At 46.3% G+C, this 23555-nt stretch overlaps 1 protein-coding gene across 1 annotated transcript in view; it reads right to left on the bottom strand.

Annotated features, from left to right (window-relative positions):
* LOC126249697 (katanin p60 ATPase-containing subunit A-like 1) overlaps positions 1–23555 on the bottom strand; it is a 168503-nt gene that overhangs the window by 96358 nt on the left and 48590 nt on the right. The window lies entirely within an intron of this gene.

The raw sequence follows: 23555 nt of genomic DNA, 5'->3' as shown, positions 1-23555 counted from the left end.
CCTGTGGAGTGCATCCTTCATTGAGATATAGATGGAAGCTCTTTATGGTCTTCTATTAGGTGACGAGAAACCCTGTGGGCACAAACCTCTGAGTACCGCAGATGGCGGACTACTGTGTCAGCACTACCAACAGAGACGTTCAGTTGAGTAGCGAGGTGTTTGAACCTGTCTGCGTGCTAGACACGCTGGACCTATAACTGGAGTTTGGTCTCGGGTGCGATTTCGTATGAGAGCGAGTACTCTTGTTGTTATCCCACGCATCCAGACTGCAAAACTGTACGTCAATCTACGTTAATTATATTTTGATGTTGCGATTTTTTCCATCATTTTATGTTCTGATTTGCCTACCCCCCTGATACTGCACTCTGCAACTACTCCACGGCATGTTTTAAAAAACGAAAGTTGGAGAGATGTTCTGTATGCGTCATTTTATTGTGATGTCTTGTAGAGGCACGGAGGTACTTGTGAATAACTCTGTATACTTTCCTTACTGAGTCATATGAATGCGTTATTCTACATCTGTATCTACAATTCGCAAACCACTGTGAAGTGCAATGCAGAGGGCACGTCCCCTTGTACTAGTTATTAGCGCTTTTTCCCTTTCCATTCATCTGTGGAACGCGAGAAGTGTGGTTTTTAATTGCCTATGTACATGATGTAACAAGTCTAATACTGCCTTCGCAATCTGTACGGGAGTGATACGTAGGAGGTTGTAACATATTCCTCGATTCATCACTTTAAGTTGGTTCTAGAAACTTTCCAAACAGGTTTTCACAGGATAGTTTGCGTCCATCGGCAGAAGTCTGCCAGTTCAGTGTCCTTTGTGGATTGAATGCATTTCCCTAGTATCCTACCAGTGAATAGCTTAGTATGCCGCCTGCTTTACCTAGCCCATTTCATACCCACATAAACTGTTACATTAAGGTGTTTGCATGAGATGACCGTTTCCAACTGTGACTCTTTTATATTATAGTCATAGAAAACTACGTATTTCCGTTTTATGAAGTGCACAGTGTTTCATTTCGGGAACATTCAGAGCAAGTTTGCACACTTTGAAATCATATCAATATCTGACTGAATATTTGTGCGGATTCTTTCAGGTAGTACTTCATTATATAACTGATCATCTGCGGGGTTACTGTTAATATTGTCCGCAGTATTATCAATAAACAATATAAATAATAAGGATTCCAACACACTTTCCTAGAGTACAGCCAAAGTTACGTCTACATCTGTTGATGACTTTGCTTCCAAGATAACTGCTGCGTGCTCCCTCCAAAACATCCTCAATCCAGTCACTAACTTTGCTTGATACACAATACCCTCGAACTTTTTATAATAAGCGTACATCTACGTCTACATCTACGTGATTATTCTGCTATTCATAATAAAGTGCCTGGTAGAAGGTTCAATGAACCACTTTCAAGCTGTCTCTTTAGCGTTCCACTCTCGAACGGCGCGCGGGAAAAACGAGCACTTAAATTTTTCTGTGCAGGCCCTGATTTCTCTTATTTTATCGTGATGATCATTTCTCCCTATGCTGGTTGGTGCCAACAGAATGTTTTAGCAATCGGAGGAGAAAACTGGTGATTCAAATTTCGTGAGAAGATCCCGCCACAACGAAAACGCCTTTGTTTTAATCAAAATGGTTCAAATGGTTCTGAGCACTATGGGACTTAACTTCTGAGGTCATCAGTCCCCTAGAACTTACAACTACTTAAACCTAACTAACCTAAAGACATCACACACATCCATGCCCGAAGCAGGATTCCAACCTGCGACCGTAGCGGTCGCGCAGTTCCAGACTGTAGCGCCTAGAACCGCTCGGCCACCTCGGCCGGCCTTTGTTTTAATCACTGCCACTCCAATTCACGTAACATGTCTGTGGTAATATCTCCTCTATTTCGCGATAGTACAAAACGAGCCGCCCTTCTTTGAACTTTTTCGATGTCATCCATCAGTTCCACCTGATGCGGATCCCACGCCGCACAGCAATACACTAAAATAGGGCGCACAAGCGTTGTGTAAGCCGTCTCTTTAGTAGACCTGTTGCGCCTTATAGGTGTTCTGCCAGTGAATCGCGCCCTATAGGTGTTCTGCCAGTGAGTCGCAGTCTTTGGTTTGCTCTACCCACAACATAATCTATGTGATCTTTCCAATTAAGGCTATTTGAAATTGTAATCCCTAAGCATTTAGTTGAATTTGTAGCCTTCAGATTTGTGTGACTTATCGCGTAATCTAATTTTAGCGGATTTCTTTTAGTACTCACGTGAATAAATTCACACTTCTCTTTATTCAGGGTCAGTTGCAACTTTTCGCACCATGCAGATATTTTATCTATATCGTTTTGCAATTCGTTTTGGTCATCTGATGACTTTACAAGACGGTAAATGACAGCATCATCCGCAAACAATCTAAGAGGGCTACTCAGATTGTCTCCTATGTCGTTAATATAGATCAGGAACAATAGAGGACCTATAACACTTCCTTGGGAAATGCCCGATATATTTCTGTTTTACTCGATGACTTTCCGTCTATTACTACGAACTGTGACCTTTCTGACAAGAAATCACGAATCCAGTCGCAAGACTGAGGTGATATTCCATAGGCACGCAGTTTGGTTAGAAGACGCTTGTGAGGAACGGCGTCTAAAGCCGTCTGGAAATCTAAATATATGGAATCAATTTGACTTCCCTTGTCGATAGCACTCATTACATTATGAGTATAATAAGTTAGTTGTGTTTTACAAGATTGATATTTTCTGAACCCGTGCTGACTATGTGTCAATAAATCGTTTTCGTGGAGGTAATGCATAATGTTCGAACACAGTATATGTTCCAAAACCCTACTGCAAATCGGCGTTAGTGATTGGGCCTGTAATTCAGTGGGTTACTCCTATTTCCATTTTCGGGTACTGGTGTGAGTTGAGCAATTTTACAGTCTTTATTCGCGCTGCTCCCCCCGTCGGAGGTTCGAGGCCTCCCTCGGGCATGGGTGTGTATGTTGTCCTTAGCGTAAGTTAGTTTAATTAGTGCGTAAGCCTAGAGACCGATGACCTCAGCAGTTTGGTCCCACAGTCCTTACCACAAATTTCCGATTTCCAATTTCAGTCTTTAGGTACGGAACCTTCTGTGAGCGAGCAGTTGTATATAACTGCTAAATATGGAGCTATTGTGTCAGCATACTCTGAAAGGAACCTGACTGGTATACAATCTGGACCGGAGGCCTTGCCTTTATTAAGTGATTTAAGCTGCTTTTCTACACCGATGAAATCTTCTTCTATGTTTCTCATCTTGGCAGTTGTTCTTGATTGGAATTCAGGAATATTTACTTCGTCTTCTTTGGTGAAGGAGTTTCGGAAAACCGTGTTTAATAACTCTGTTTTAGTGGCATTGTCACCAGTGACTTCACCGTTGTTATCGCGCAGTGAAGGTACTGACTGCGTCTTGCCACTGGTGTGCTTTATGTATGACCAGAATCTTTTCTGCCAGGTTCCGATACAGAGTTTCGTTATGGAAATTATTAAAAGTGTCTTGCATTCAAGTACGCGATATATTTCGAACTTCAGCAAAACTTCGCCAATCTTGGGGATTTTGGGTTCTTTTAAATTTGGCATGCTTTTTTCGTTGCTTCTGCAACAGCGATCTGACCCGTTTTGTGTACTATGGGGGATCAGTACCATCACTTATTAATTTATGTGCTGTATATCTCTCAACTGCCGTCAATATTATCTCTTTGAAATCATTCCACATCTTTTCTATGCTTACGTGATCAGATCGGAAGAAGTGGAGACTGTCTCTTAAAAAGGCGTTAAGAGCATTTTTATCAGCTTTTTTTTAAACTTCGCGTTTCTGTTTGATGGTTGTAGGTGTTATGGTATTCAGCCTGGCAGCAACTGCCTTGTAGTCGCTAATCCCTGTATTCGTCGTGATACTCCCTATTTGTCCAGGATTATTTGTTGCTAATAGGTCAAGTATGCTTTTGCAACCATTTACGCTTCGAGTGGGCTCATGAACTAATTCTTCAAAATAATTTTCTGAAAAAGCATTCAGTATGTAGACTGGTACCGAGTCAACTGATTTTCGGATATCGAGAAATAATGCATGTACCATGTGTGATCAAAAGTATCCGGACACCTGGATGAAAATAACTTGCAAGTTCGTGGCGCCCTCCATCGGTAATGCTGGAATTCAATGTGGTGGTGCCCAACCCTTAGCCTTGATGACAGCTTCCACTCTCGCAGGCATACGTTCAGGCAGGTGCTGGAAGGTCTCTTGGGGAATGGCAGACCATTCTTCACGGAGTGCTGCACTGAGGAGAGGTATTGATGTCGGTCGGTGAGGCCTGGCACGAAGTCGGCGTTCCAAAACATCCCAAAGGAGTTCTATAGGATTCAGGTTAGGGCACTGTGCAAGCCAGTGCATTACAGGGATAGTATTGTCGTGTGACCACTTCACCACAGGCCGTACATTATGAACTCGATCGTGTTGAAAGATGCAATTGCCATCCCCGAATTGCTCCTCAACAGTGGGAAGCAAGAAGGTGCTTGAAATATCAATGTAGGCCTCTGCTGTGACAGTGATACGCGAAACAACAAGGGGTGCAAGCCCTCTCCATGAGAAACACGACCACACCATAAAACCACCGACTTCGAATTTTACCGTTGACACTACACACGCTGGCAGATGACGTTCAACGGGCATTCGTCATACCCACACCCTGCCATCGGTTCGCCACATTGTGCACCGTGATTCGTCACTCCACTCAACGTTTTCCAATCGTCCAATGTTTACACTCCTACCACCAAGCGAGGCGTCGTTTGGCATTTACCGGCGTGATGTGTGGCTTATGAGCCGACCATGAAATCCAAGTTTTCTCACCTCCCTCCTAACTGTCATAGTACTTGCAGTAGATCCTGATTCGGTTTGGAATTCAGGTCAGGTGGTGAATACATGTTTGCCTATTACACATTACGACCCTCTTCAACTGTCGGCGGTCTCTGTCAGTCAACAGATGAGGTCGGCCTGTATGCTCTTGTGCTGTACGTGTCTGTTCACTATCACATCGTAAACAGTAGACCTAGGGATGTTTAGGAGTGTGGAAATCTCGCCTACAGACGTATGACACAAGTGACACCCAATCACCTGACCACGTTCGAAGTCCGTGAGTTCCGCGGAGCGCCCCATTCTGCTCTCTCACGATGTCTAATGACTTCTGAGGTCGCTGATATGGAGTACCTGGCAGTAGATGGCAGCACAATGCACCTAATATGAAAAACGTATGAATGCCTTGATCTATGACCTTCCGTGTGTCGTGAGAAAAGTGCGACTTGGGTTTCACATGTACGATGTTCTCGGAATCCATGCTTGTTGGTATGGAGGAGGTTACTCTGTTCGAGATACCTCTTGAAGTTTGAGCTCAGAATATGTTCTAGATTCTACAACAAACAGATGTCAAAGATATGGGTTGGTACTTTCGTGGATCACTTTAACCATCCTTCCTGTAGATGTGTGTAGCCTGTGCTTTCTACCAACTACTGGGCACGATTCTGCGTTCGAGTTATCTTCTACGGTGGGCTAGGTCAGCCGCAAATGTACAGAATGTGATACGGATTCCTCCGGGCTCTGAAACTTTTTTTTTTTTTCAGTTTTAACGATTTCAGCCGTTTCTCAACGTCACTGTCAGTAATATCTATTTCACTCATATTTTTAGTGGTACGAGGATTACATTGCGTCAATGCTCATAGGTTTTCCTTTGTAAGGGATCATTCGAAAACGGAGTTAAGCATTACTGATTGTACTCTGATGCCCTTTATTTCAGTTTCTGTCTCACCTCAGGTGACTAAACGCTAGCTTTGTTGCCGCTAACAGTCTTTACACAGGTTCAGAATTTCTTTGGGTTTTGTGAAAGATCTTTTGACAATATCCTCCTATGGTAGTTACTTATGCCTTCCCACATTGTTCTATTAACAGCCCAAATGCACTGTGTTCAACATCTCTCAACCAACAGCCCTGTGTTTATGCAGTAGTCCTTGTTTCTTTACAGAAACTACAATCCAGGGGGCACGTCTACCATCATGACTGTTCTAGTGAAATATATCTTTCCAGTGCGTGGTCAACTATTCTTTTAAACTTGAGTCATAGATCCTCTACATGCTCCTGTCGCGAGAAAAAAGTTGTAAGTTTCTTACTGTGGTGTGCGTACTGTAAGACCTTCGGTACACACAGCATCAGATTATTTGACTTGTCGCTCTAACGAAGTAGGCGAGTGTCAGCAATATGTCTCGTGGTCTTATCGTGGCGTGTTTATCTTCTGCCGTTAGGTCAGACGATAGAAATGCCACTTGCACGCTTAGAGTAGCAGATTGACGGTGACCAACTTTAAACAGAACTTGATTAATTTTCACAGACATTTATTAAAATAATAAAAAGGATAGACATTGCGTAACTTGATTCTGGATGCTGTTTACAACTGACAAGCTGAAGTTCCTTTGGTCATGGTACGTTAATCTTATCCTCACATATCTCTGATACTTGACAAAGTGTCTATACATTTCTCTTCATGGCTATGTACCGGAATATGATAATCTTATTAGGAGCAGACTGAAACTTCACTATAGACTGGTACAGACTAATGCAGACTGGTACCGACTAATGGAGACTGGTGCAGACAAATATAGACTGACCAATCGGAGGTCTGTACAGTCGTTATAATACCTCGCGTGTTCAGGTATCACTGCGCGAGTGTGATCCGCGAGGAGAAAAGGTTCTACGTTAGCAGCAATCTTATTGGCTGCATTACATATTAACACGCGGATCGGCGGAAGCAGAATTTGGTCCGTCTTTATGGCAGCGTCATCTCGTAGTGCGGAGACGGACGAGCGCTGTGCCTGCGCTGCTGTGCTTAGCGGGGCGCGCTCTAGTGGGAAAGTTGTGTACGCGCTGACTACGCGGAACTACACTCCTGGAAATTGAAATAAGAACACCGTGAATTCATTGTCCCAGGAAGGGGAAACTTTATTGACACATTCCTGGGGTCAGATACATCACATGATCACACTGACAGAACCACAGGCACATAGACACAGGCAACAGAGCATGCACAATGTCGGCACTAGTACAGTGTATATCCACCTTTCGCAGCAATGCAGGCTGCTATTCTCCCATGGAGACGATCGTAGAGATGCTGGATGTAGTCCTGTGGAACGGCTTGCCATGCCATTTCCACCTGGCGCCTCAGTTGGACCAGCGTTCGTGCTGGACGTGCAGACCGCGTGAGACGACGCTTCATCCAGTCCCAAACATGCTCAATGGGGGACAGAGCCGGAGATCTTGCTGGCCAGGGTAGTTGACTTACACCTTCTAGAGCACGTTGGGTGGCACGGGATACATGCGGACGTGCATTGTCCTGTTGGAACAGCCAGTTCCCTTGCCGGTCTAGGAATGGTAGAACGATGGGTTCGATGACGGTTTGGATATACCGTGCACTATTCAGTGTCCCCTCGACGATCACCAGTGGTGTACGGCCAGTGTAGGAGATCGCTCCCCACACCATGATGCCGGGTGTTGGCCCTGTGTGCCTCGGTCGTATGCAGTCCTGATTGTGGCGCTCACCTGCACGGCGCCAAACACGCATACGACCATCATTGGCACCAAGGCAGAAGCGACTCTCATCGCTGAAGACGACACGTCTCCATTCGTCCCTCCATTCACGCCTGTCGCGACACCACTGGAGGCGGGCTGCACGATGTTGGGGCGTGAGCGGAAGACGGCCTAACGGTGTGCGGGACCGTAGCCCAGCTTCATGGAGACGGTTGCGAATGGTCCTCGCCGATACCCCAGGAGCAACAGTGTCCCTAATTTGCTGGGAAGTGGCGGTGCGGTCCCCTACGGCACTGCGTAGGATCCTACGGTCTTGGCGTGCATCCGTGCGTCGCTGCGGTCCGGTCCCAGGTCGACGGGCACGTGCACCTTCTGCCGACCACTGGCGACAACATCGATGTACTGTGGAGACCTCACGCCCCACGTGTTGTGCAATTCGGCGGTACGTCCACCCGGCCTCCCGCATGCCCACTATACGCCCTCGCTCAAAGTCCGTCAACTGCACATACGGTTCACGTCCACGCTGTCGCGGCATGCTACCAGTGTTAAAGACTGCGATGGAACTCCGTATGCCACGGCAAACCGGCTGACACTGACGGCGGCGGTGCACAAATGCTGCGCAGCTAGCGCCATTCGACGGCCAACACCGCGGTTCCTGGTGTATCCGCTGTGCCGTGCGTGTGATCATTGCTTGTACAGCCCTCTCGCAGTGTCCGGAGCAAGTATGGTGGGTCTGACACACCGGTGTCAATGTGTTCTTTTTTCCATTACCAGGAGTGTATGTACACAACACTTACTGAGATATTATACTACTGCTTCTTCGTCTAGTTTACTGAAAATGTAAATCTTCCTACTTGTTTTCCTTTCCATTTGTATTTTGTTAATCAATGTTACCACAAATGTCTCTTGAATTGATAGTAGTTTCGATACAGTTAGCTTGAAGGAGGTCAGGTCCATTTGTTGCGATTAGCTCTAATATGCTGGCCGCGGTGGTCTCGCGGTTCTAGGCGCGCAGTCCGGAACCGTGCGACTGCTACGGTCGCAGGTTCGAATCCTGCCTCGGGCATGGATGTGTGTGATGTCCTTAGGTTAGTTAGGTTTAAGTAGTTCTAAGTTCTAGGGCACTGATGACCACAGCAGTTGAGTCCCATAGTGCTCAGAGCCATTTGAACCATTTTTTTAGCTCTAATATATTTACATCATGAGTAGGGTTCCGAAGTCCTTCCTACGTCACCATCCATAACACGGATTCATACACCTTTCTCTCTCCGCCGGTGTGCGCCAAGGCTCCGTCCTCTCCCCCCTTCTGTACCTTTTGTATACGGCGGACATGCCGCCGCCGTCACCCCCCCCGTCCACCTTCTCCAGTTTGCCGATGACACCGCCTTCCTTGCCTTCGCCCCCTCCCTGCAGCGTTCCCAACACCTTCTCCAATCCCATCTTGACCGGTTCACCGCTTGGTGCAACCAGTGGTTGCTCAAGGTCAATCCCTCCAAAACCCAGGCGATCATTGTAGGCAAAACCACCCCTTCCTTCCGCCTCCTTGATTTCTATCTCACTATCTATAGCCGTCCTATCTCCCTCACCCCCACCCTTAAGTATCTTGCCGTCACCCTCGACCGTCGCCTCTCCTGGACCCCCCATCTCCGGACAATCCAAGCCAAGGCACGCTCCTGACTCCGTCTCCTCAATCTCCTTTCCGGCCGTACGTGGGGTCTGGACCCCTCCACCATACTCCACACCTATAAATCCCTCATCCGCCCTATTCTCTGTTACGCCCATCCAGCCTGGATCTCCACCCCCCCCTACCTTTTACCAATCCCTTCAGATCCTTGAATGCCATGCTCTCCGCCTCGCCTATCGCATCCGTCTCCCCTTCCCCACGCAGATCCTGTATGACCTCATTCCGTTCCCCCACCTCCTCCTTTTCCTCAAACGGATACAGTTCCTGTACACCTCCCGAAAACTCGACCCTCCTCACCTGATTGTCTCCCCCATCCTCTCCCACCCCCGCCTGCTGCCGCGCCTGCATTCCCACATCCCACCCGGTCTCCATCTCTCCACCCTCCTTACCCTCTCCCAAGGTGACTTCCACCAGCTCCCTCTTCCTGATGATGCCCTCCTCTCCTCCATCTACCCCTCCTACCAACTTTGATCTTCCCTCACTCTTCCTGTGTTTGCTCCTTTGGGCACCCTCCCTCCCTTCTCTCCCCCCTTCCCTCCCTCCTCCATTTCTCCCCACTCCTCCCCCGGGCTTCCCCTCCCCTGTCCCTCTACTCCTCCTCCCATCTCCTCAGCCATTGGCATCTTTGTTCTCCCCTCTCCCCCCCCCCCCACCCTTCTTCCCCACTTGGTAGGTCACCGTTCACCTGTGCCGTCACCGTCGTTCGTGTTTTGTGCGCCATGTCAACAGGTTTTAGTGTTTTTTCTTGTCCAGCGTGAACGGCTTCGTGTATATTGTTTTCCGTGTCTACAGTTCTTGCCCGCCATTTGTATTGTATTATCTGTACCTCCTTTATGTCATACATTGTACCACTCGCGGCTGAAGAGCAGCGTACTATGTTGCTGACAGCCCACCCTTGTACAAGGTGTTTAAAAGAACAATAAAGGAAAAAAAATAGGGTTCCGAACCGTATCTTGTAGGCACTTCTCTGAGAATGTTACACTGAATGTCTTATCAGTGCCACCTCTAATAAAACTGTAATGATCCCAGTTAACTGAAGTTTCCCCTAAAGACTTTGGTTACATCAGAAGGTGAGTCTGGTGGTCGATAGAAGGATCCAGTTACAATTTTATTCACACCCCTGATACTGTTTCTTGCAACAGCAATTTCGCATAGCACTACACTTTCTCTCTTAGTGGATTTGAGTTTTTGACTACTGTAACGAATACACAATCTCTATTTCCCATTTGCCCATCCTTTCGATATATGGTGAAATTTTCTCCAAACATCTCTGCTGCCAATTTCATGTTTCTAACAACTTTCTCTGCCTAGTGTAATGTGAGCTTAACTATTTCTTAGGAGCCCTTCTAACTCTGTCAATTTGTTGCGAATGTTTCAATTTTAATACTCCAATGTCTTTTTCCAAAGCTGTTTGACAGAGGAAGACTGCACTGTAGTTCCTTCTCTAGATTGTCGCACAGATGACAAAATGGTAGATATCGAAATAGATGACAGAGGTATAGGAAAACAATTAAAATCGCTCGAAAGACGAAAGGCCGCTGGACCTGATGGGATACCAGTTCGATTTTACAGAGTACGCGAAGGAACTTTCCTCCCTTCTTGCAGCGGTGTACCGTAGGTCTCTAGACGAGCGTAGCGTTCCAATGGATTGGAAAAGGGCACAGGTCATCCCCGTTTTTAAGAAGGGACGTCGAACAGATGTGCAGAACTATAGATCTATATCACTAACGTCGATCAGTTGTAGAATTTTGGAACACGTCTTATGTTCGAGTATAATGACTTTTCTGGAGACTAGAAATCTACTCTGTAGGAATCACCATGGGTTTCGAAAAAGACGATCGTGTGAAACCCAGCTCGTGCTATTCGTCCACGAGACTCAGAGGGCCATAGACACGGGTTCCCAGGTAGATGCCGTGTTTCTTGACTTCCGCAAGGCGTTCGATACAGTTCCCTACAGTCGTTTAATGAACAAAGTAAGAGCATATGGATTATCATATCAATTGTGTGATTGTATTGAAGAGTTCCTAGATAACAGAACGTCATTCTCAATGGAGAGAAGTCTTCCGAAGTAAGAGTGATTTCAGGTGTGCTGCAGGGGAGTGTCGTAGGACCGTTGCTATTCACAATATACATAAATGACCTTGTGGATAACATCGGTAGTTCACTGAGGCTATTTGCGGATGATGCTGTAGTACATCGAGAGGTTGTAACAATGGAAAATTGTACTGAAATGCAGGAGGATGTGCAACGAATTGACGCATGGAGCAGGGAATGGCAATTGAATCTCAATGTACACAAGTGTAATGTGCTGCGAATACATGGAAAGAAAGGTCCTTTATCATTTAGCTACAATATAGCACGTCAGCAACTGGAAGCAGTTAATTCTATAAATTACTGGGAGTAGGCATTAGGAGTGATTTAAAATGGAATGATCATATAAAGTTGATCATCGGTAAAGCAGATGCGAGACTGAGATTCATTGGAAGAATCCTAAGGAAATGCAATCCGAAAACAAAGGAAGTAGGTTACAGCACACTTGTTTGCCCACTGCTTGAATACTGCTCACCGGTGTGGGATCCGTACCAGATCGTACCAGATAGGGTTGATAGAAGAGATAGAGAAGATCCAACGGAGAGCAGCGCGCTTCGTTACATGATCATTTAGTAATCGCGAAAGCGTTACGGGGATGACAGATAAACTCCAGTGAAAGACTCTGCTAGAGAGACGCTCAGTAGCTCGGTACGGGCTTTTGTTGAATTTTCGAGAGCATACCTTCACCGAGGAGTCAAGCAGTATATTGCTCCCTCCTACGTATATCTCGCGATGAGACGACGAGGATAAAATCAGAGGGATTAGAGCCCACACAGAGGCATAACGACAATCTTTCTTTCCACGAACAATACGAGACTGGAATAGAAGGGAGAACCGATAGAGGTACTCAAACTACCCTTCGCCACACACCGTCAGGTGGCTTGCGGAGTATGGATGTAGATGTAGATGTAGATGATATAAGTACCTAGGCAGAGAAACTGTTCATCCCGAAGGACTAGACGAAATTATATTAAACTTTGCAACTAGATTCAATGCCTGAATATTCAAAAGCACGCCTGTACGCGCATCCTCCGTGTCTCAGCACACCTACAAAAGGTCGTCGCGTTGTGTGTATCTGCTAACAGTAGCTTTCATGTGATCACCTGATTCTTAGTTGGTGTCACATAGCAACGCAGTGACCTCGATAACAGCATCAGTTCTTGGGTAAGTCATTTATATGGCATCTCTACATCCAGTCCTGGTAGTATGTACTGTTAGGACTGAGCTTTGTGCCAGACCAGGAAGACACTCGATTCGTATTTGGTAGGAGCTATGTTCAAATCTCCGTCTGGCTACCCTGATTTAGCTTTTCCACGCCGTTCCTAAGCAAATTAGGGCGAAAGCCTGGGTAGCCCCTTTCCTTCCTCGACATTCATCTGAGCTAACTTACCGTCTCTAAGAACTTTGTCGCCAATATTTTATGCTGTAATCTTCCCTTCAGTAGTCTGGAGTGACGCAGATTATGGCCATTTCGACCGTATGGAGCGGGAGCAAATTAGAGTAAACGCCTTAAGACACAAGGTGTGCGATTTCTATGAGAAATCTGAAACACAACAAAACCAAAGTGTCCCCTATGCGTATACCTTAGCATAAGGGATGATCAAAAAGTTTCCGTTCGAAGGTCACACTAACCCTTGCCTACATGTCGGTGCTTATGTACCGGCATCGGCATCGCGCTTGGTTGCGTATGTGCTACAACAACGCTCTCGAAAGGAAGCTTTTTGATCGCCCCGTATACAATGCTTCAGCTTTACAAGGTAGCGCCAACTGTGGGCGAACTAACCTTGATATTCGGTACTGTAATTTCATTATTTTTTGTTTAAGAGTCATACAACAAGGACCGAAAAACAAAAGGAAAGATGAGAGAAAATCACCAACAATGAAAATTCGGAAGAGATAGCACGAAAATTTAACTTTCTTAGCACTCGGGACAACACATCCTCTATTTGTAGATAAATAAAAATGTAGTCAATGACGATTTTTACTGGAATGTATGTATGAGGGTCGTTCAATAAGTAATGAAATACATTTTCTTCTGAAAGAAGCTTAGTTATATTTGGGATTCCAATACACTATATTGCTCCCTACTCTTCTGGTTACAGAACCGTGTTTTTCAACACAATCTCTGTTCAGTGCGACAGCCTTACATCAGCTTACTGGGAGGGCCTGTATGCCTACATGGTACCTCTCTACTGGTCGACGTCGGAGCCTACGTCTTGCCGCGTCAATAACCTCCCCATCATCACACACTGCTTCCTGCGGAGTGTATCCTTCTTTGGCTCAAACAGGTGGAAGTCGGATGGTGCGGGCTGTAGGGTGTATGAAAAAGAGCAGACCAATGAAGTTTTATGAGCTCCTTTCGGGTGCGCAGACTTACGTGAGGCCTTGCGTTGTCATGGAGCAGAAGTTCGTTTGCATTTTTGTGACGACGGACACGCTGAAGTCGTTTCTTCAATTTCCTGAGGGTAGCACAATACAATTCAGAGTTGATCGTTGTACCATAATGGAGGACATCAAGCAGAATAACCACTTCAGAGTCCCGGAAGACAGTCGCTATGACTTTACCGGCTGACGGCACCGCTTTGAACTTTTTGTTCGGAGGAGAGGTGGTGTTGCGCCATTCAGTTGATTGCCATTTTCCTTCCGATTAGAAGTGATGAACCTACGTTTCATCTCTTGTGACGACGTTCGACAAAAACTTGTCGCGATCAGTCTCCTAACGCGCATGCAATTCCACACGGATGGATGTTCGTTGCTCGTTGTGGTCTTCTGTTAGGCGGCTAAGAATCCAGTGGGCACACTCCTCTGAGTAGCCCAAATGGTGGACGATTGTGTCAGCTCTACTAACAGAGACGTCCAGTTGAGCAGCGAGGTGTTTGACTGTGATCTGTCAGTCACCTCTAGTGAGAATGTCCGCACGTTCCAACAGTGGACGAGTCACAGCTGTGTGTGGCCGGCCGGTACGCGGGAGATCAGACAGGTGTGCGCGATTTTGTTGCAGTGATGACAGACGCCTCGCCCAACGACTCACAGTGCTTTTGCTCACTGCTAGGGTGCAAGCGTCTATGAATATCTGCGATGCTCTGGTCTACCACCAAAATAAAGTCAAAACAGTTCTCTGCTTGGAACGCACTTCCGTTTCAGTCGCCTGTTTGAAGACTACGTACAGCGCCGCCAATAATAGGAACTTCATGAAACTACAGGGGCCCAAGCGTGAACATTCCACAATGTCCCGCAACAAATTCCGTATTTTTTCAACTGAAATTTGCCAAGAAAAAAATATATTGCATCACTTATTGAACGCCCCTCGTATCACTATGAACCAGCAGTCCACTGTGGGAGCAACGTTTCATGAGGAACATGCCTTGGAGGGAAGTTCACACGCTATATGGACAGGTGAATGGGTTCGAGGCCTCCGCATCCTGGATTCCTAGAAAACTGGAATGACCTTTCCACATGTTGTACCGTGCATGGTTCTTGCAGATGGGTTGGTTCAAATGGTTCAAATGGCTCTGAGCACTATGGGACTCAACTGCTGTGGTCATCAGTCCCCTAGACCTTAGAACTACTTAAACCTAACTAACCTAAGGACATCACACACATCCATGCCCGAGGCAGGATTCGAACCTGCGACCGTAGCTTTGCAGATGGGGGCCGGCCGTAGCGGTTCTCGGCGCTACAGACTGGAACCGCGCGTCCGCTACGGTGGCAGGTTCGAATCCTACCTCGGGCATGGATGTGTGTGATGTCCTTAGGTTAGTTAGGTTTAAGTAGTTCTAAGTTCTAGGGGACTATGACCTCAGAAGTTAAGTCCCATAGTGTTCAGAGCCATTTTTGAACCTTGCAGATGGGCCCATTTGACGATGCTGGAAGCAATGGTTCAGAAAAAGCGAGCGCCATACATCGGAAAGCAGATGCAGAGATAAGCGAAGAAGTGTGTCTCAGGATGTGAGTGGGTTGTGTACCACCTTTTTTTGATACTTAGGCGACAGCGGGAGTAGTAATGAATGGTTTCGCGTCTAGCACTGCACTGCACTGCAAATCTCTGGTTACATCTACCAGGAGTGAGACAGGCTAAGCAGCGAAGCTGCTGTTCCTGTTTATACCTCAAGATCTATTTCTGACCTCACGGGTAGGATTGGCCTATGTGAGCGGCCGCGTGGGTGCGGACGCTTCGTCAAAAGTGACATCGGGGCTGCGGAAGTAACTACTCCCGCAGCAGATCAGGCCAACACGTTGTCGGCCTGTGGTGGACTTGGTGTCCCAGTCGACGAATAAGACGACTGCCAGAGTGGTCGGCAGAGGCATAGAACACCCTGGCGGACTGCCTGAAGCGATCCCGCAGCAGCGGGACGCCTGCTTCCTCATGAAGGAGCCTCGTCGAGTAACGAGGCGGCTTGTGGAGAGCGAGTCGGAGCGTCCGATTCTGGACGCGCTGGAGCATCGCAACGTGCGACGGGGCTGCATTCCCCCACACTTTGGCGGCGTACTCGAGTACTGGCCGGAAAAGGGCCAAGTACACAGTCAGGCCGTGCCGAGGTGGGAGGGTGGATGCGGGGTTCAGCAGCGGGTAGAGCGCACGGAGACGCCCAATCGCTCGCCCCCTGATGTCACAGATGTGCGGCAGCCAGGTGAGATGCCTGTCCAGCGTCACACCGAGGTATTTGCCTGATGGTGACCACGGGACGGGACCTCCCGAGATCGTGACAGGAGGCAGGGCAGGAGGCAGTCGTCTCCGAGTGAAGACGACCGCCTGGCTCTTGGCGCCGTTAAACTTGAGTCTCCACTTGGTGGACCACGCCCCCTGGACGTCGCACGCTAGTTGGAGTCGGCGGCACATCGCGACCACTTTCATGCTGCGGGTGAACAGCGCAGTGTCGTCGGCATAAAGAGCCAACTCCACGTGCGCCACCCGCGGTGCGTCAGCGATGTAGAAGGAGTACAGCAGGGGGCCGAGAAGCGACTCCTGCGGTACCCCCGCACGAATCGGCCGGTCGGCGGAGGTGCCTCCGGCGGCCCGGACGTGGAAGGTGCGGCCCGCGAGGTAGGACCGCAGCAGAAGGGCGTGTGACGTCGGGACCCCGTGCACAAGGAGCTCGTACACGAGGCCCTCGTGCCACACGCAGTCGAACGCCTTGGAGACGTCGAGAAGCACCGCCCCGAGGTACTCCCGCGACTCCAGCGCCCGCATCGCCTGTTCCACCAGGCGTAGTGGCGTGGTCGAGTGGCCCCGCCGGAACCCGAACTGCTCCTCCGGAAGGAGCCCTTCGGCAGTGACGTGGCGCCACAGCCGCTCCACGTACAGTCTCTCAAAGATCTTGGAGAGAGACGGGAGCAGGCTGATCGGCCGGTAGTGCTCTGCCCGACGCGGATCCTTGCCGGCCTTGGGGATAGCCATCACTTCCGCGTGTTTCCACGCGGAAGGTTAGATCACGGATTGGAGAACGCAGTTGAAGGTGTCCGCCAGCAATTGATGGAGTTCCGGGGGCAGTAACTTCAGGAGGCGGTTCGTGACACCATCGGAGCGACCCACTTTCCTGGGGTTGTGGCGGCGCAATAACTAGGAATATATATAACGAGGAATTACTCTGAACAGGCTTATGTCTGGGCGGAGATGATCAGTGGAGCCCTATGTGGAGGCATCCAGGTCTACGCAAAGTGACGAGACAGATCGTCAAGTACCACACTTTCGAAGAACCAGGTCCAGTGTGTGGCACACGACTAGCTACCATGTCAGTCACCTTCGCTATTCATTCAAGGCATCTTAACCATTTGCTGAAGACATCTTGCAACCTGTAACTTTACAAATTTTGGGCTTACTATTTTCGGTTATGTTTTTCCAGACAACAACCAAACGTACACATCTGCGATATCAGAGAAGTTGCTGCAAGTCAGAGACAACATACCACGAGCAGCAGCGTCATCTGGTCTCTGACAAGAGAAAATGCATGAAATAAAACGGGATGCGTGCTACAGGACGCAAGTCCTCCGTGAAACGGACCGCCATTAATGACAAAATATCCTCCAGAAGCTGATCGCATATGTGATTCTGGTATTTGATGAGTGAAGTAGTCCACTACCTCTTTTATTGAATGAAACGCACAAAAACATATACAGCTAATTGATTATGCTTTTTAGTATAAATAACAATAGGTTATCACCGAGTGTCCAACAGTTCGGGCACATAGAAGGACAAAACTGTTGGGTTCAACTCGAAGTCTAAACAAGATATGTACTAGTCCATAATCCAGATATCGCCATAATACTTCGCTGTGGTAAGGTAAGTAGTCAGCAGCACAGTACACACGAGAGTGGAATACGTATCGGTGAGATAAAACTCACAGAAGTTCCATGTGGCATAATTCCCGTTTGACTTCAGACTGGGCTATCTGTGGATTATTATAATTCTCTCAGTTCATGACGTAAAAAGGTTTTGTCGCTCTCCCTGTGTCTTCTTCAACATTGGGATGTTGCAGGACAACCGTATTATGATCGGAGCTTAACTAATGAATCACAGAAGCTGCAGCCAGCAAATTATGTTGTGAATTGCGAGGAATGTGAGTCGGTTCGTCAGGCGCCATGACAATAACACCAGTGCGGAGCTCAACAAACTGACGAAATTCCATGCTACACGTGTTCGCAGTATTACCGTCCTACTCTTCATATTTCGTTTGAGGCCCCAGCTGCTATCATACGTCCCCCACAGGAGACGCTGAAGGTCCGTTTTTCTAGGAGGGGTAAGAGGAGGATTTGTTGGCCACTATGATGTGGACTGTGGTGTGTCCAAAAGCGATTCCGGCATCAATATGGGGAGTCTGGGGAGGACTGAGCATCTTAAAGCGGCGTCGATATTTTCATCAGGACGGCCTCGCCGCCACCTCTACAGCCATCGCGGTCGACTCGATGCAGTGCGTGGTTATGGATGGTCACTCTGTCAGCGTCGGTCAGGCGCGGCTCAGAAAGGCACGCCACATCAATTCCGTTGCGACGAAGCCAGTGCTCCAGTTCATGATTCTTGTCAGAAACGCTAGCGGATATCCATTTTAGGGTACGGAATGTCCTCAGTCTAACCTGAGCCATCACTGAAGAAAGTTATGACAGCGTCAGCCACAATGACGACAGCCGCGCGGGATTAGCCGAGCGGTATCAGGCGCTGCAGTCATGGACTGCTCGGCTGGTCACGGCGGAGGTTCGAGTGCTTCCTCGGACATGGGTGTGTGTGTTTGTCCTTAGGATAATTTAGGTAAAGTAGTGTGTAAGCTTAGGAACTGATGACCTTAGCAGTTAAGTCCCATAAGATTTCACACACATTTGAATACAGTGACAACCTAGGAAAACTTGTCAGTGAGAGCACGTAGTTTCGTGATGGTTTGCGCCGGAACTTGGGGATTTTCAACTCTTTAAACAAATCTTTGATTTATGTCAGGGTTCCTGCGATTTCTGAGGGTATCTGTAACTGGTAGTGGGTCCCGGAGTTGTGTCGTTTTGAGAACGGTGGGGTGGGGAAGCAGTTTCGGCGTTAAGTCCGCTGCGGACTCGTTCTGGCCGCTGCTGTTGACTGGTGACAGTTCATTAAAGCGGGAAACTGTTAGGGGGTTGAGGTGTACATAGTTAGGCGTGTTGCAGTAGTGAGTGTGTCTTGCAGTGAGTTGCAGTACCGGTATGACGTCAACTTTCCAATATTTTGACGTAATTTGGCACTGGCGATAATGCGCTGGATGTGATTCGCCACATGGCATGCACGTTTGCTGGTTTATTCCTCAGTGTGGTAAATTCTCGAGACCGGTGATTCCCTGCGTACTTTACGCACACGGGTTTCACATGACACTGCTGTGCGTCATGATAAAATACCTCATAGCGTTAGCACTGCGTGGGACCTTCAGATTCCGCGTAGTTCATAACTGTCACCTTAAGGTGCAATAAGTTGATAGATCGAAAAGGTCTTGTGGTTGTTCGGTTAGGTCGCCAGGAACAGAAGCTGCCTAATACTGCCTTCATTTGGACGTTCAGGGGTGGACACTTGGTCATGACTTTCACGCTGTCAAAGGTGAAGTTCTTGGGAGGCGCTGCCACTACGGCTCTGTTTTAAGATCTGTCAGGCCGGATGTCACGGACGACCACCTGAATCTTGTATTTCTGTCCGGTAGGATATATGTAGAATTAGAAACATTGTTTCCCAAAACCTTGGAGAAGGAATATATTGTCTTTCAATGTGTCTGCCGGAAACCGAAACGTTTTAGGTTTGAACACTGTCTTCAGCTGACCAGTGAGACCAGGGGTTAGCTCACTGAGTTGCACGTAGTTGCTGGTCGCGCGTACGACAGGTGGCGGTACCCTCCCAACGGCCGTCTTTTGTCGTATCTCTTCGTTAATTCACTCCACAGCAAGGAGTGATAACTAGTTGCTGGGACGTTGTCAGTCATCTGAGGAGTGTCCTGTGTGCCCATGTTGTCGTCAGAGTCTGTTGAGTCAGACTCTTCTATTCCCTGGGTGCCAGCATATCGATTTCACGCCACCATCTCTTACTGAATAATTTCGCACGCTTTGTGCTTAATGTGCTCTGTAGTCCTGTAAGGGACGCGGCAAACAAAGTTTCTGTAGCGTTCAGCTAGTGATTCAGCATGGACGCTAAGCAGGTACGAGACCAATGATTTATCACCTGTTATCCTTAGAGCTACTTTAAGGTAAGTTTTATGTGTTTAATACACGCATTGTTCATTCTTTCTCACGTGTTATTCGAGAGAGCAATGATTGTATTCGGAGAAGACGGCATAGAGTGCATGGAACAAACACCGTATTTAAAAAAGGCAATAGCGATGCAAAGAAAGAGGGCGGTAATGTATTTAAAAAAAAAACATGCATCTATAATTGTTTGTAGTCCATATTTGAAAAAAGAAAATCATGACTGACAGTAGAAAAAGTTTTTTGTGAAAAAATATTACATTTCTTTCCAAAGACTGGAGTCTGTGTCTATCATTAACCCCCGTCACTGTTCCATGGGATCTGTGATCTTGAAATGTAAAGCACTTAAATATGTTACCTAGACAAACATATTCTCGACATCTCATTAGTCTACATTAATTACTTTTGGGTGCTGCGATTTTTTTCGTCAGTGTATAACTGAATTAGGATTTTTTGCCACAAACCAATTTATTCCACAGGTATTGAGAAAAAGAACCAATGTGTCAAACAGATTTAAATCATTACATATTAAGGAAATTACTCTAAGTTAATACGTTACGTGTACGAAAAAGGAAATTGGAAATGGAGAAACCAGCAGTCAATAAACGAAAATCGCAGCATATGGCAAAAACAATTGCAATGGAGGAAGAATATGAACTGACACAGGAAAAAGAGGAGGCCACTGCAGATTTGAAAGCAAGGCTTTAAACACAGCTATGGAAAAATTTGCTGTTTGCTATGTTAAAGAATACACAAAAAATATATTCCAATTTGGATCTGCCTAAAAAAAAAGAGTGGTTAAATTATATTTGAATGTGGTGGATTTGATATTGTGCATCTAGCAACACAGAAGTTGTTTATGGAGTTGTGTGTGTGTGTGTGTGTGTTTGTTTGTTTGTGGGTTATTGGCGCTCAATATCGAGGTTATCAGCGCCCATACGAAGATCAATTGAAATGAACGTGTTTAGAACGTAATAAACGCGACAAAACAAATAAAAAAGGCAAACCAGTGGAGTTTGAACCTGACGGAATAACTACATTTAATGGTAGTTCATTTGAAAACGTTGTAAACTTACAGTTCTACAAAAAAATTCCAAGAGAATGTGCGAAAGAAGAGTTGCAAACGTACATCAAAAAATACGTAGAGTGCTTTAACAATATTTACTTGCACGTCTATATGAGCAGGCATTAATAAAGACTGAAAGCCATCGGAAATTAATTCGAAATAAATTCACTGATTGCAAATATCTTGGCATTAGCTATGTCAGGTATAGACTTACTACATGTTAGTGATAGATGAAAACTTGTGCCGGACAAGGACTCGAATCTGCTTATCGCGAAAAGTCGCCAAACTTCCATATGTCCGCTATCTATATCCCTATGACATTGTCCTGTACATTCATCACTTAATGCTTACAGCTTTACTCTGTATTCCCGCACCGGTGAGACGACTATGAGGAATCGAGACCCTTGCGATCACAGCGGCATGTAATATTGTCTGTGTCTGGATGAACAGACGTTAATGACGACTTACAGCCGTCCGGAATTAATTAGAAAGCATGGCATCAGCTGTGCCTCATAGACCGACCCAAACTTCCACGGTATAGGGATGCAGACAGTGTGGCATATGGAAGTTTAGGTCAGTCCGGGCAGTGTGCATTGATAGCTGAAGCTGTTAAGGCGGCCGCTCGTCATCATTGGGAAATTCGAGTTCGAGTGCTGCTCCAGCATAAATTCTTTTACAGGAAAATAATTACGTACATATTACAACTCGGGATCAGATTACTGGTTGGAAAAAGAATGAGAAAATTCTGATGTAGATTAAATTGTAATTTAAAGATTAAGCTGGACATTATCAAAATTACGCCAAAAAAGATGAAGGAAGAAATGTTTCTTGTATGTAAATACGTATGCGACAATTAATAAAGATTTTGTACAAGAATTTTTTTTTTCATGTTCAATACAATATCAAGAATGAGTTGATTTCTTTGACACCGAGTTGAGATTCGGATTCTTCCACCAAAGCTGTGTACCTACAAAGTATTTGCAAGAACACTCCTTCTTCATCTTCACCATTATCATCTTCTTCCAAATCGCTATTCAGGAAAACGTTTCTCAATACAATCCTAGCTGTCAAAGTAACCCCTTGCACACAATAAAAATGCACATTACATCCACACGAACTTCCTGTCGTATTATACTGTCCACCATGTCACTGAATGCTGATCAATTATCTGGCATATTCTGTCTATGGTAAAATATAAAGCTTCATATACCTTTCCCAAGTCACATTAAATAAAATTTAATCATATACAACGTTGGGCGGCATGCACGCGATCGTTTAGTTGGCGTCACGGTTATTCTAAATAAACTTCAATGGTAGACATTACAAGAGGGGCATTATGTATCACAGAGAGGTTTACTGTAGAAAATCCGACAGCGTATGTTCTGGGCAAAATTAGGCAACGTATTATTTCCTCCTACATACCTCTCGTGGGATGTTCACATAGAGGAAAGCAGAGGAATTAGAGGTAATACGGAGGTTTATCGACAATCATTCTTTTCTTGCACCATTCGCAAATGGAACGGGGATGGGGGTTAAATGATAGAGGTAACAGAAGTTCCGTTTCTGGATCGAAATGTAAGTAATGGATTTGTTTCTAAAATAACTGTATTCCAAAGTCTGTCACGATTTTATTTTTTAAATGTCGCACATGTTTCGACCTGTCAATGGTGATTGTGATGCTTTCCATGCTGTCTTCTTAAAATAAAACCATTCCACTCTTGAACAGCACGCGAGAAAAAAATTAACAGTGCATGATGGAATTGCTCTGCATCTCATGATTGCTTACTGTTATGGTAATATATAATTGTTTAACATGTGTTGCACATTATGTGTGTTGAGTAATGATAAATTTTAATAGAATTACACATGGCAGCGATCAAAGCTGGAGTCACTCTGGTTGCACGCAGTGCGTGGCAACGATGTCTTCGGCAGAACCACTTTTTCAGCATTACTCGCTCATCGTTTCGTCGTAATAATTAGGAAAGCAGGTTACCAGGTTTGGCTGTAGGAGTTGGCTGTGCATTTTGCGTGTGTGATCCAGGGATCGGTGGAGATGATGGGGGCAGATATAATGCACAATTGATGCAGGGAGTGGGGTGGGGTGGGGCGCTTCATTTAGACTACCACCAGCAGCAGCTACCCTCGCGATGTATTTCCACCATGGCGCTCTTAGCTGCCTAATATACATCTGCTGCAGGTTTTTCACACGATCAGTGATAGTTAAATATCACCGCTTGTATGTCCAAGGAAGTAGTGGTAACTGTTAAATCTAGAACCAGGGGACTATCAGAGTAATACTGCTAGATTTATGTCGAAGGGACTCAGAGAAACATTCCGAAATGTTTTAAATAGATTATGCAATATGCAAAATATGTTTCTCGGATTATTTAAAATTTCCTGCTTTTTTCACAGTACTGGCGTGTTTTTAACG

The sequence above is a fragment of the Schistocerca nitens genome, chromosome 3 (assembly GCF_023898315.1).
Source record: "Schistocerca nitens isolate TAMUIC-IGC-003100 chromosome 3, iqSchNite1.1, whole genome shotgun sequence".
Classification (NCBI taxonomy): Eukaryota; Metazoa; Arthropoda; class Insecta; order Orthoptera; family Acrididae; genus Schistocerca; species Schistocerca nitens.
Note: the sequence above shows the minus strand (reverse complement) of the source record. Positions and strands in the feature narration are given on the sequence as shown.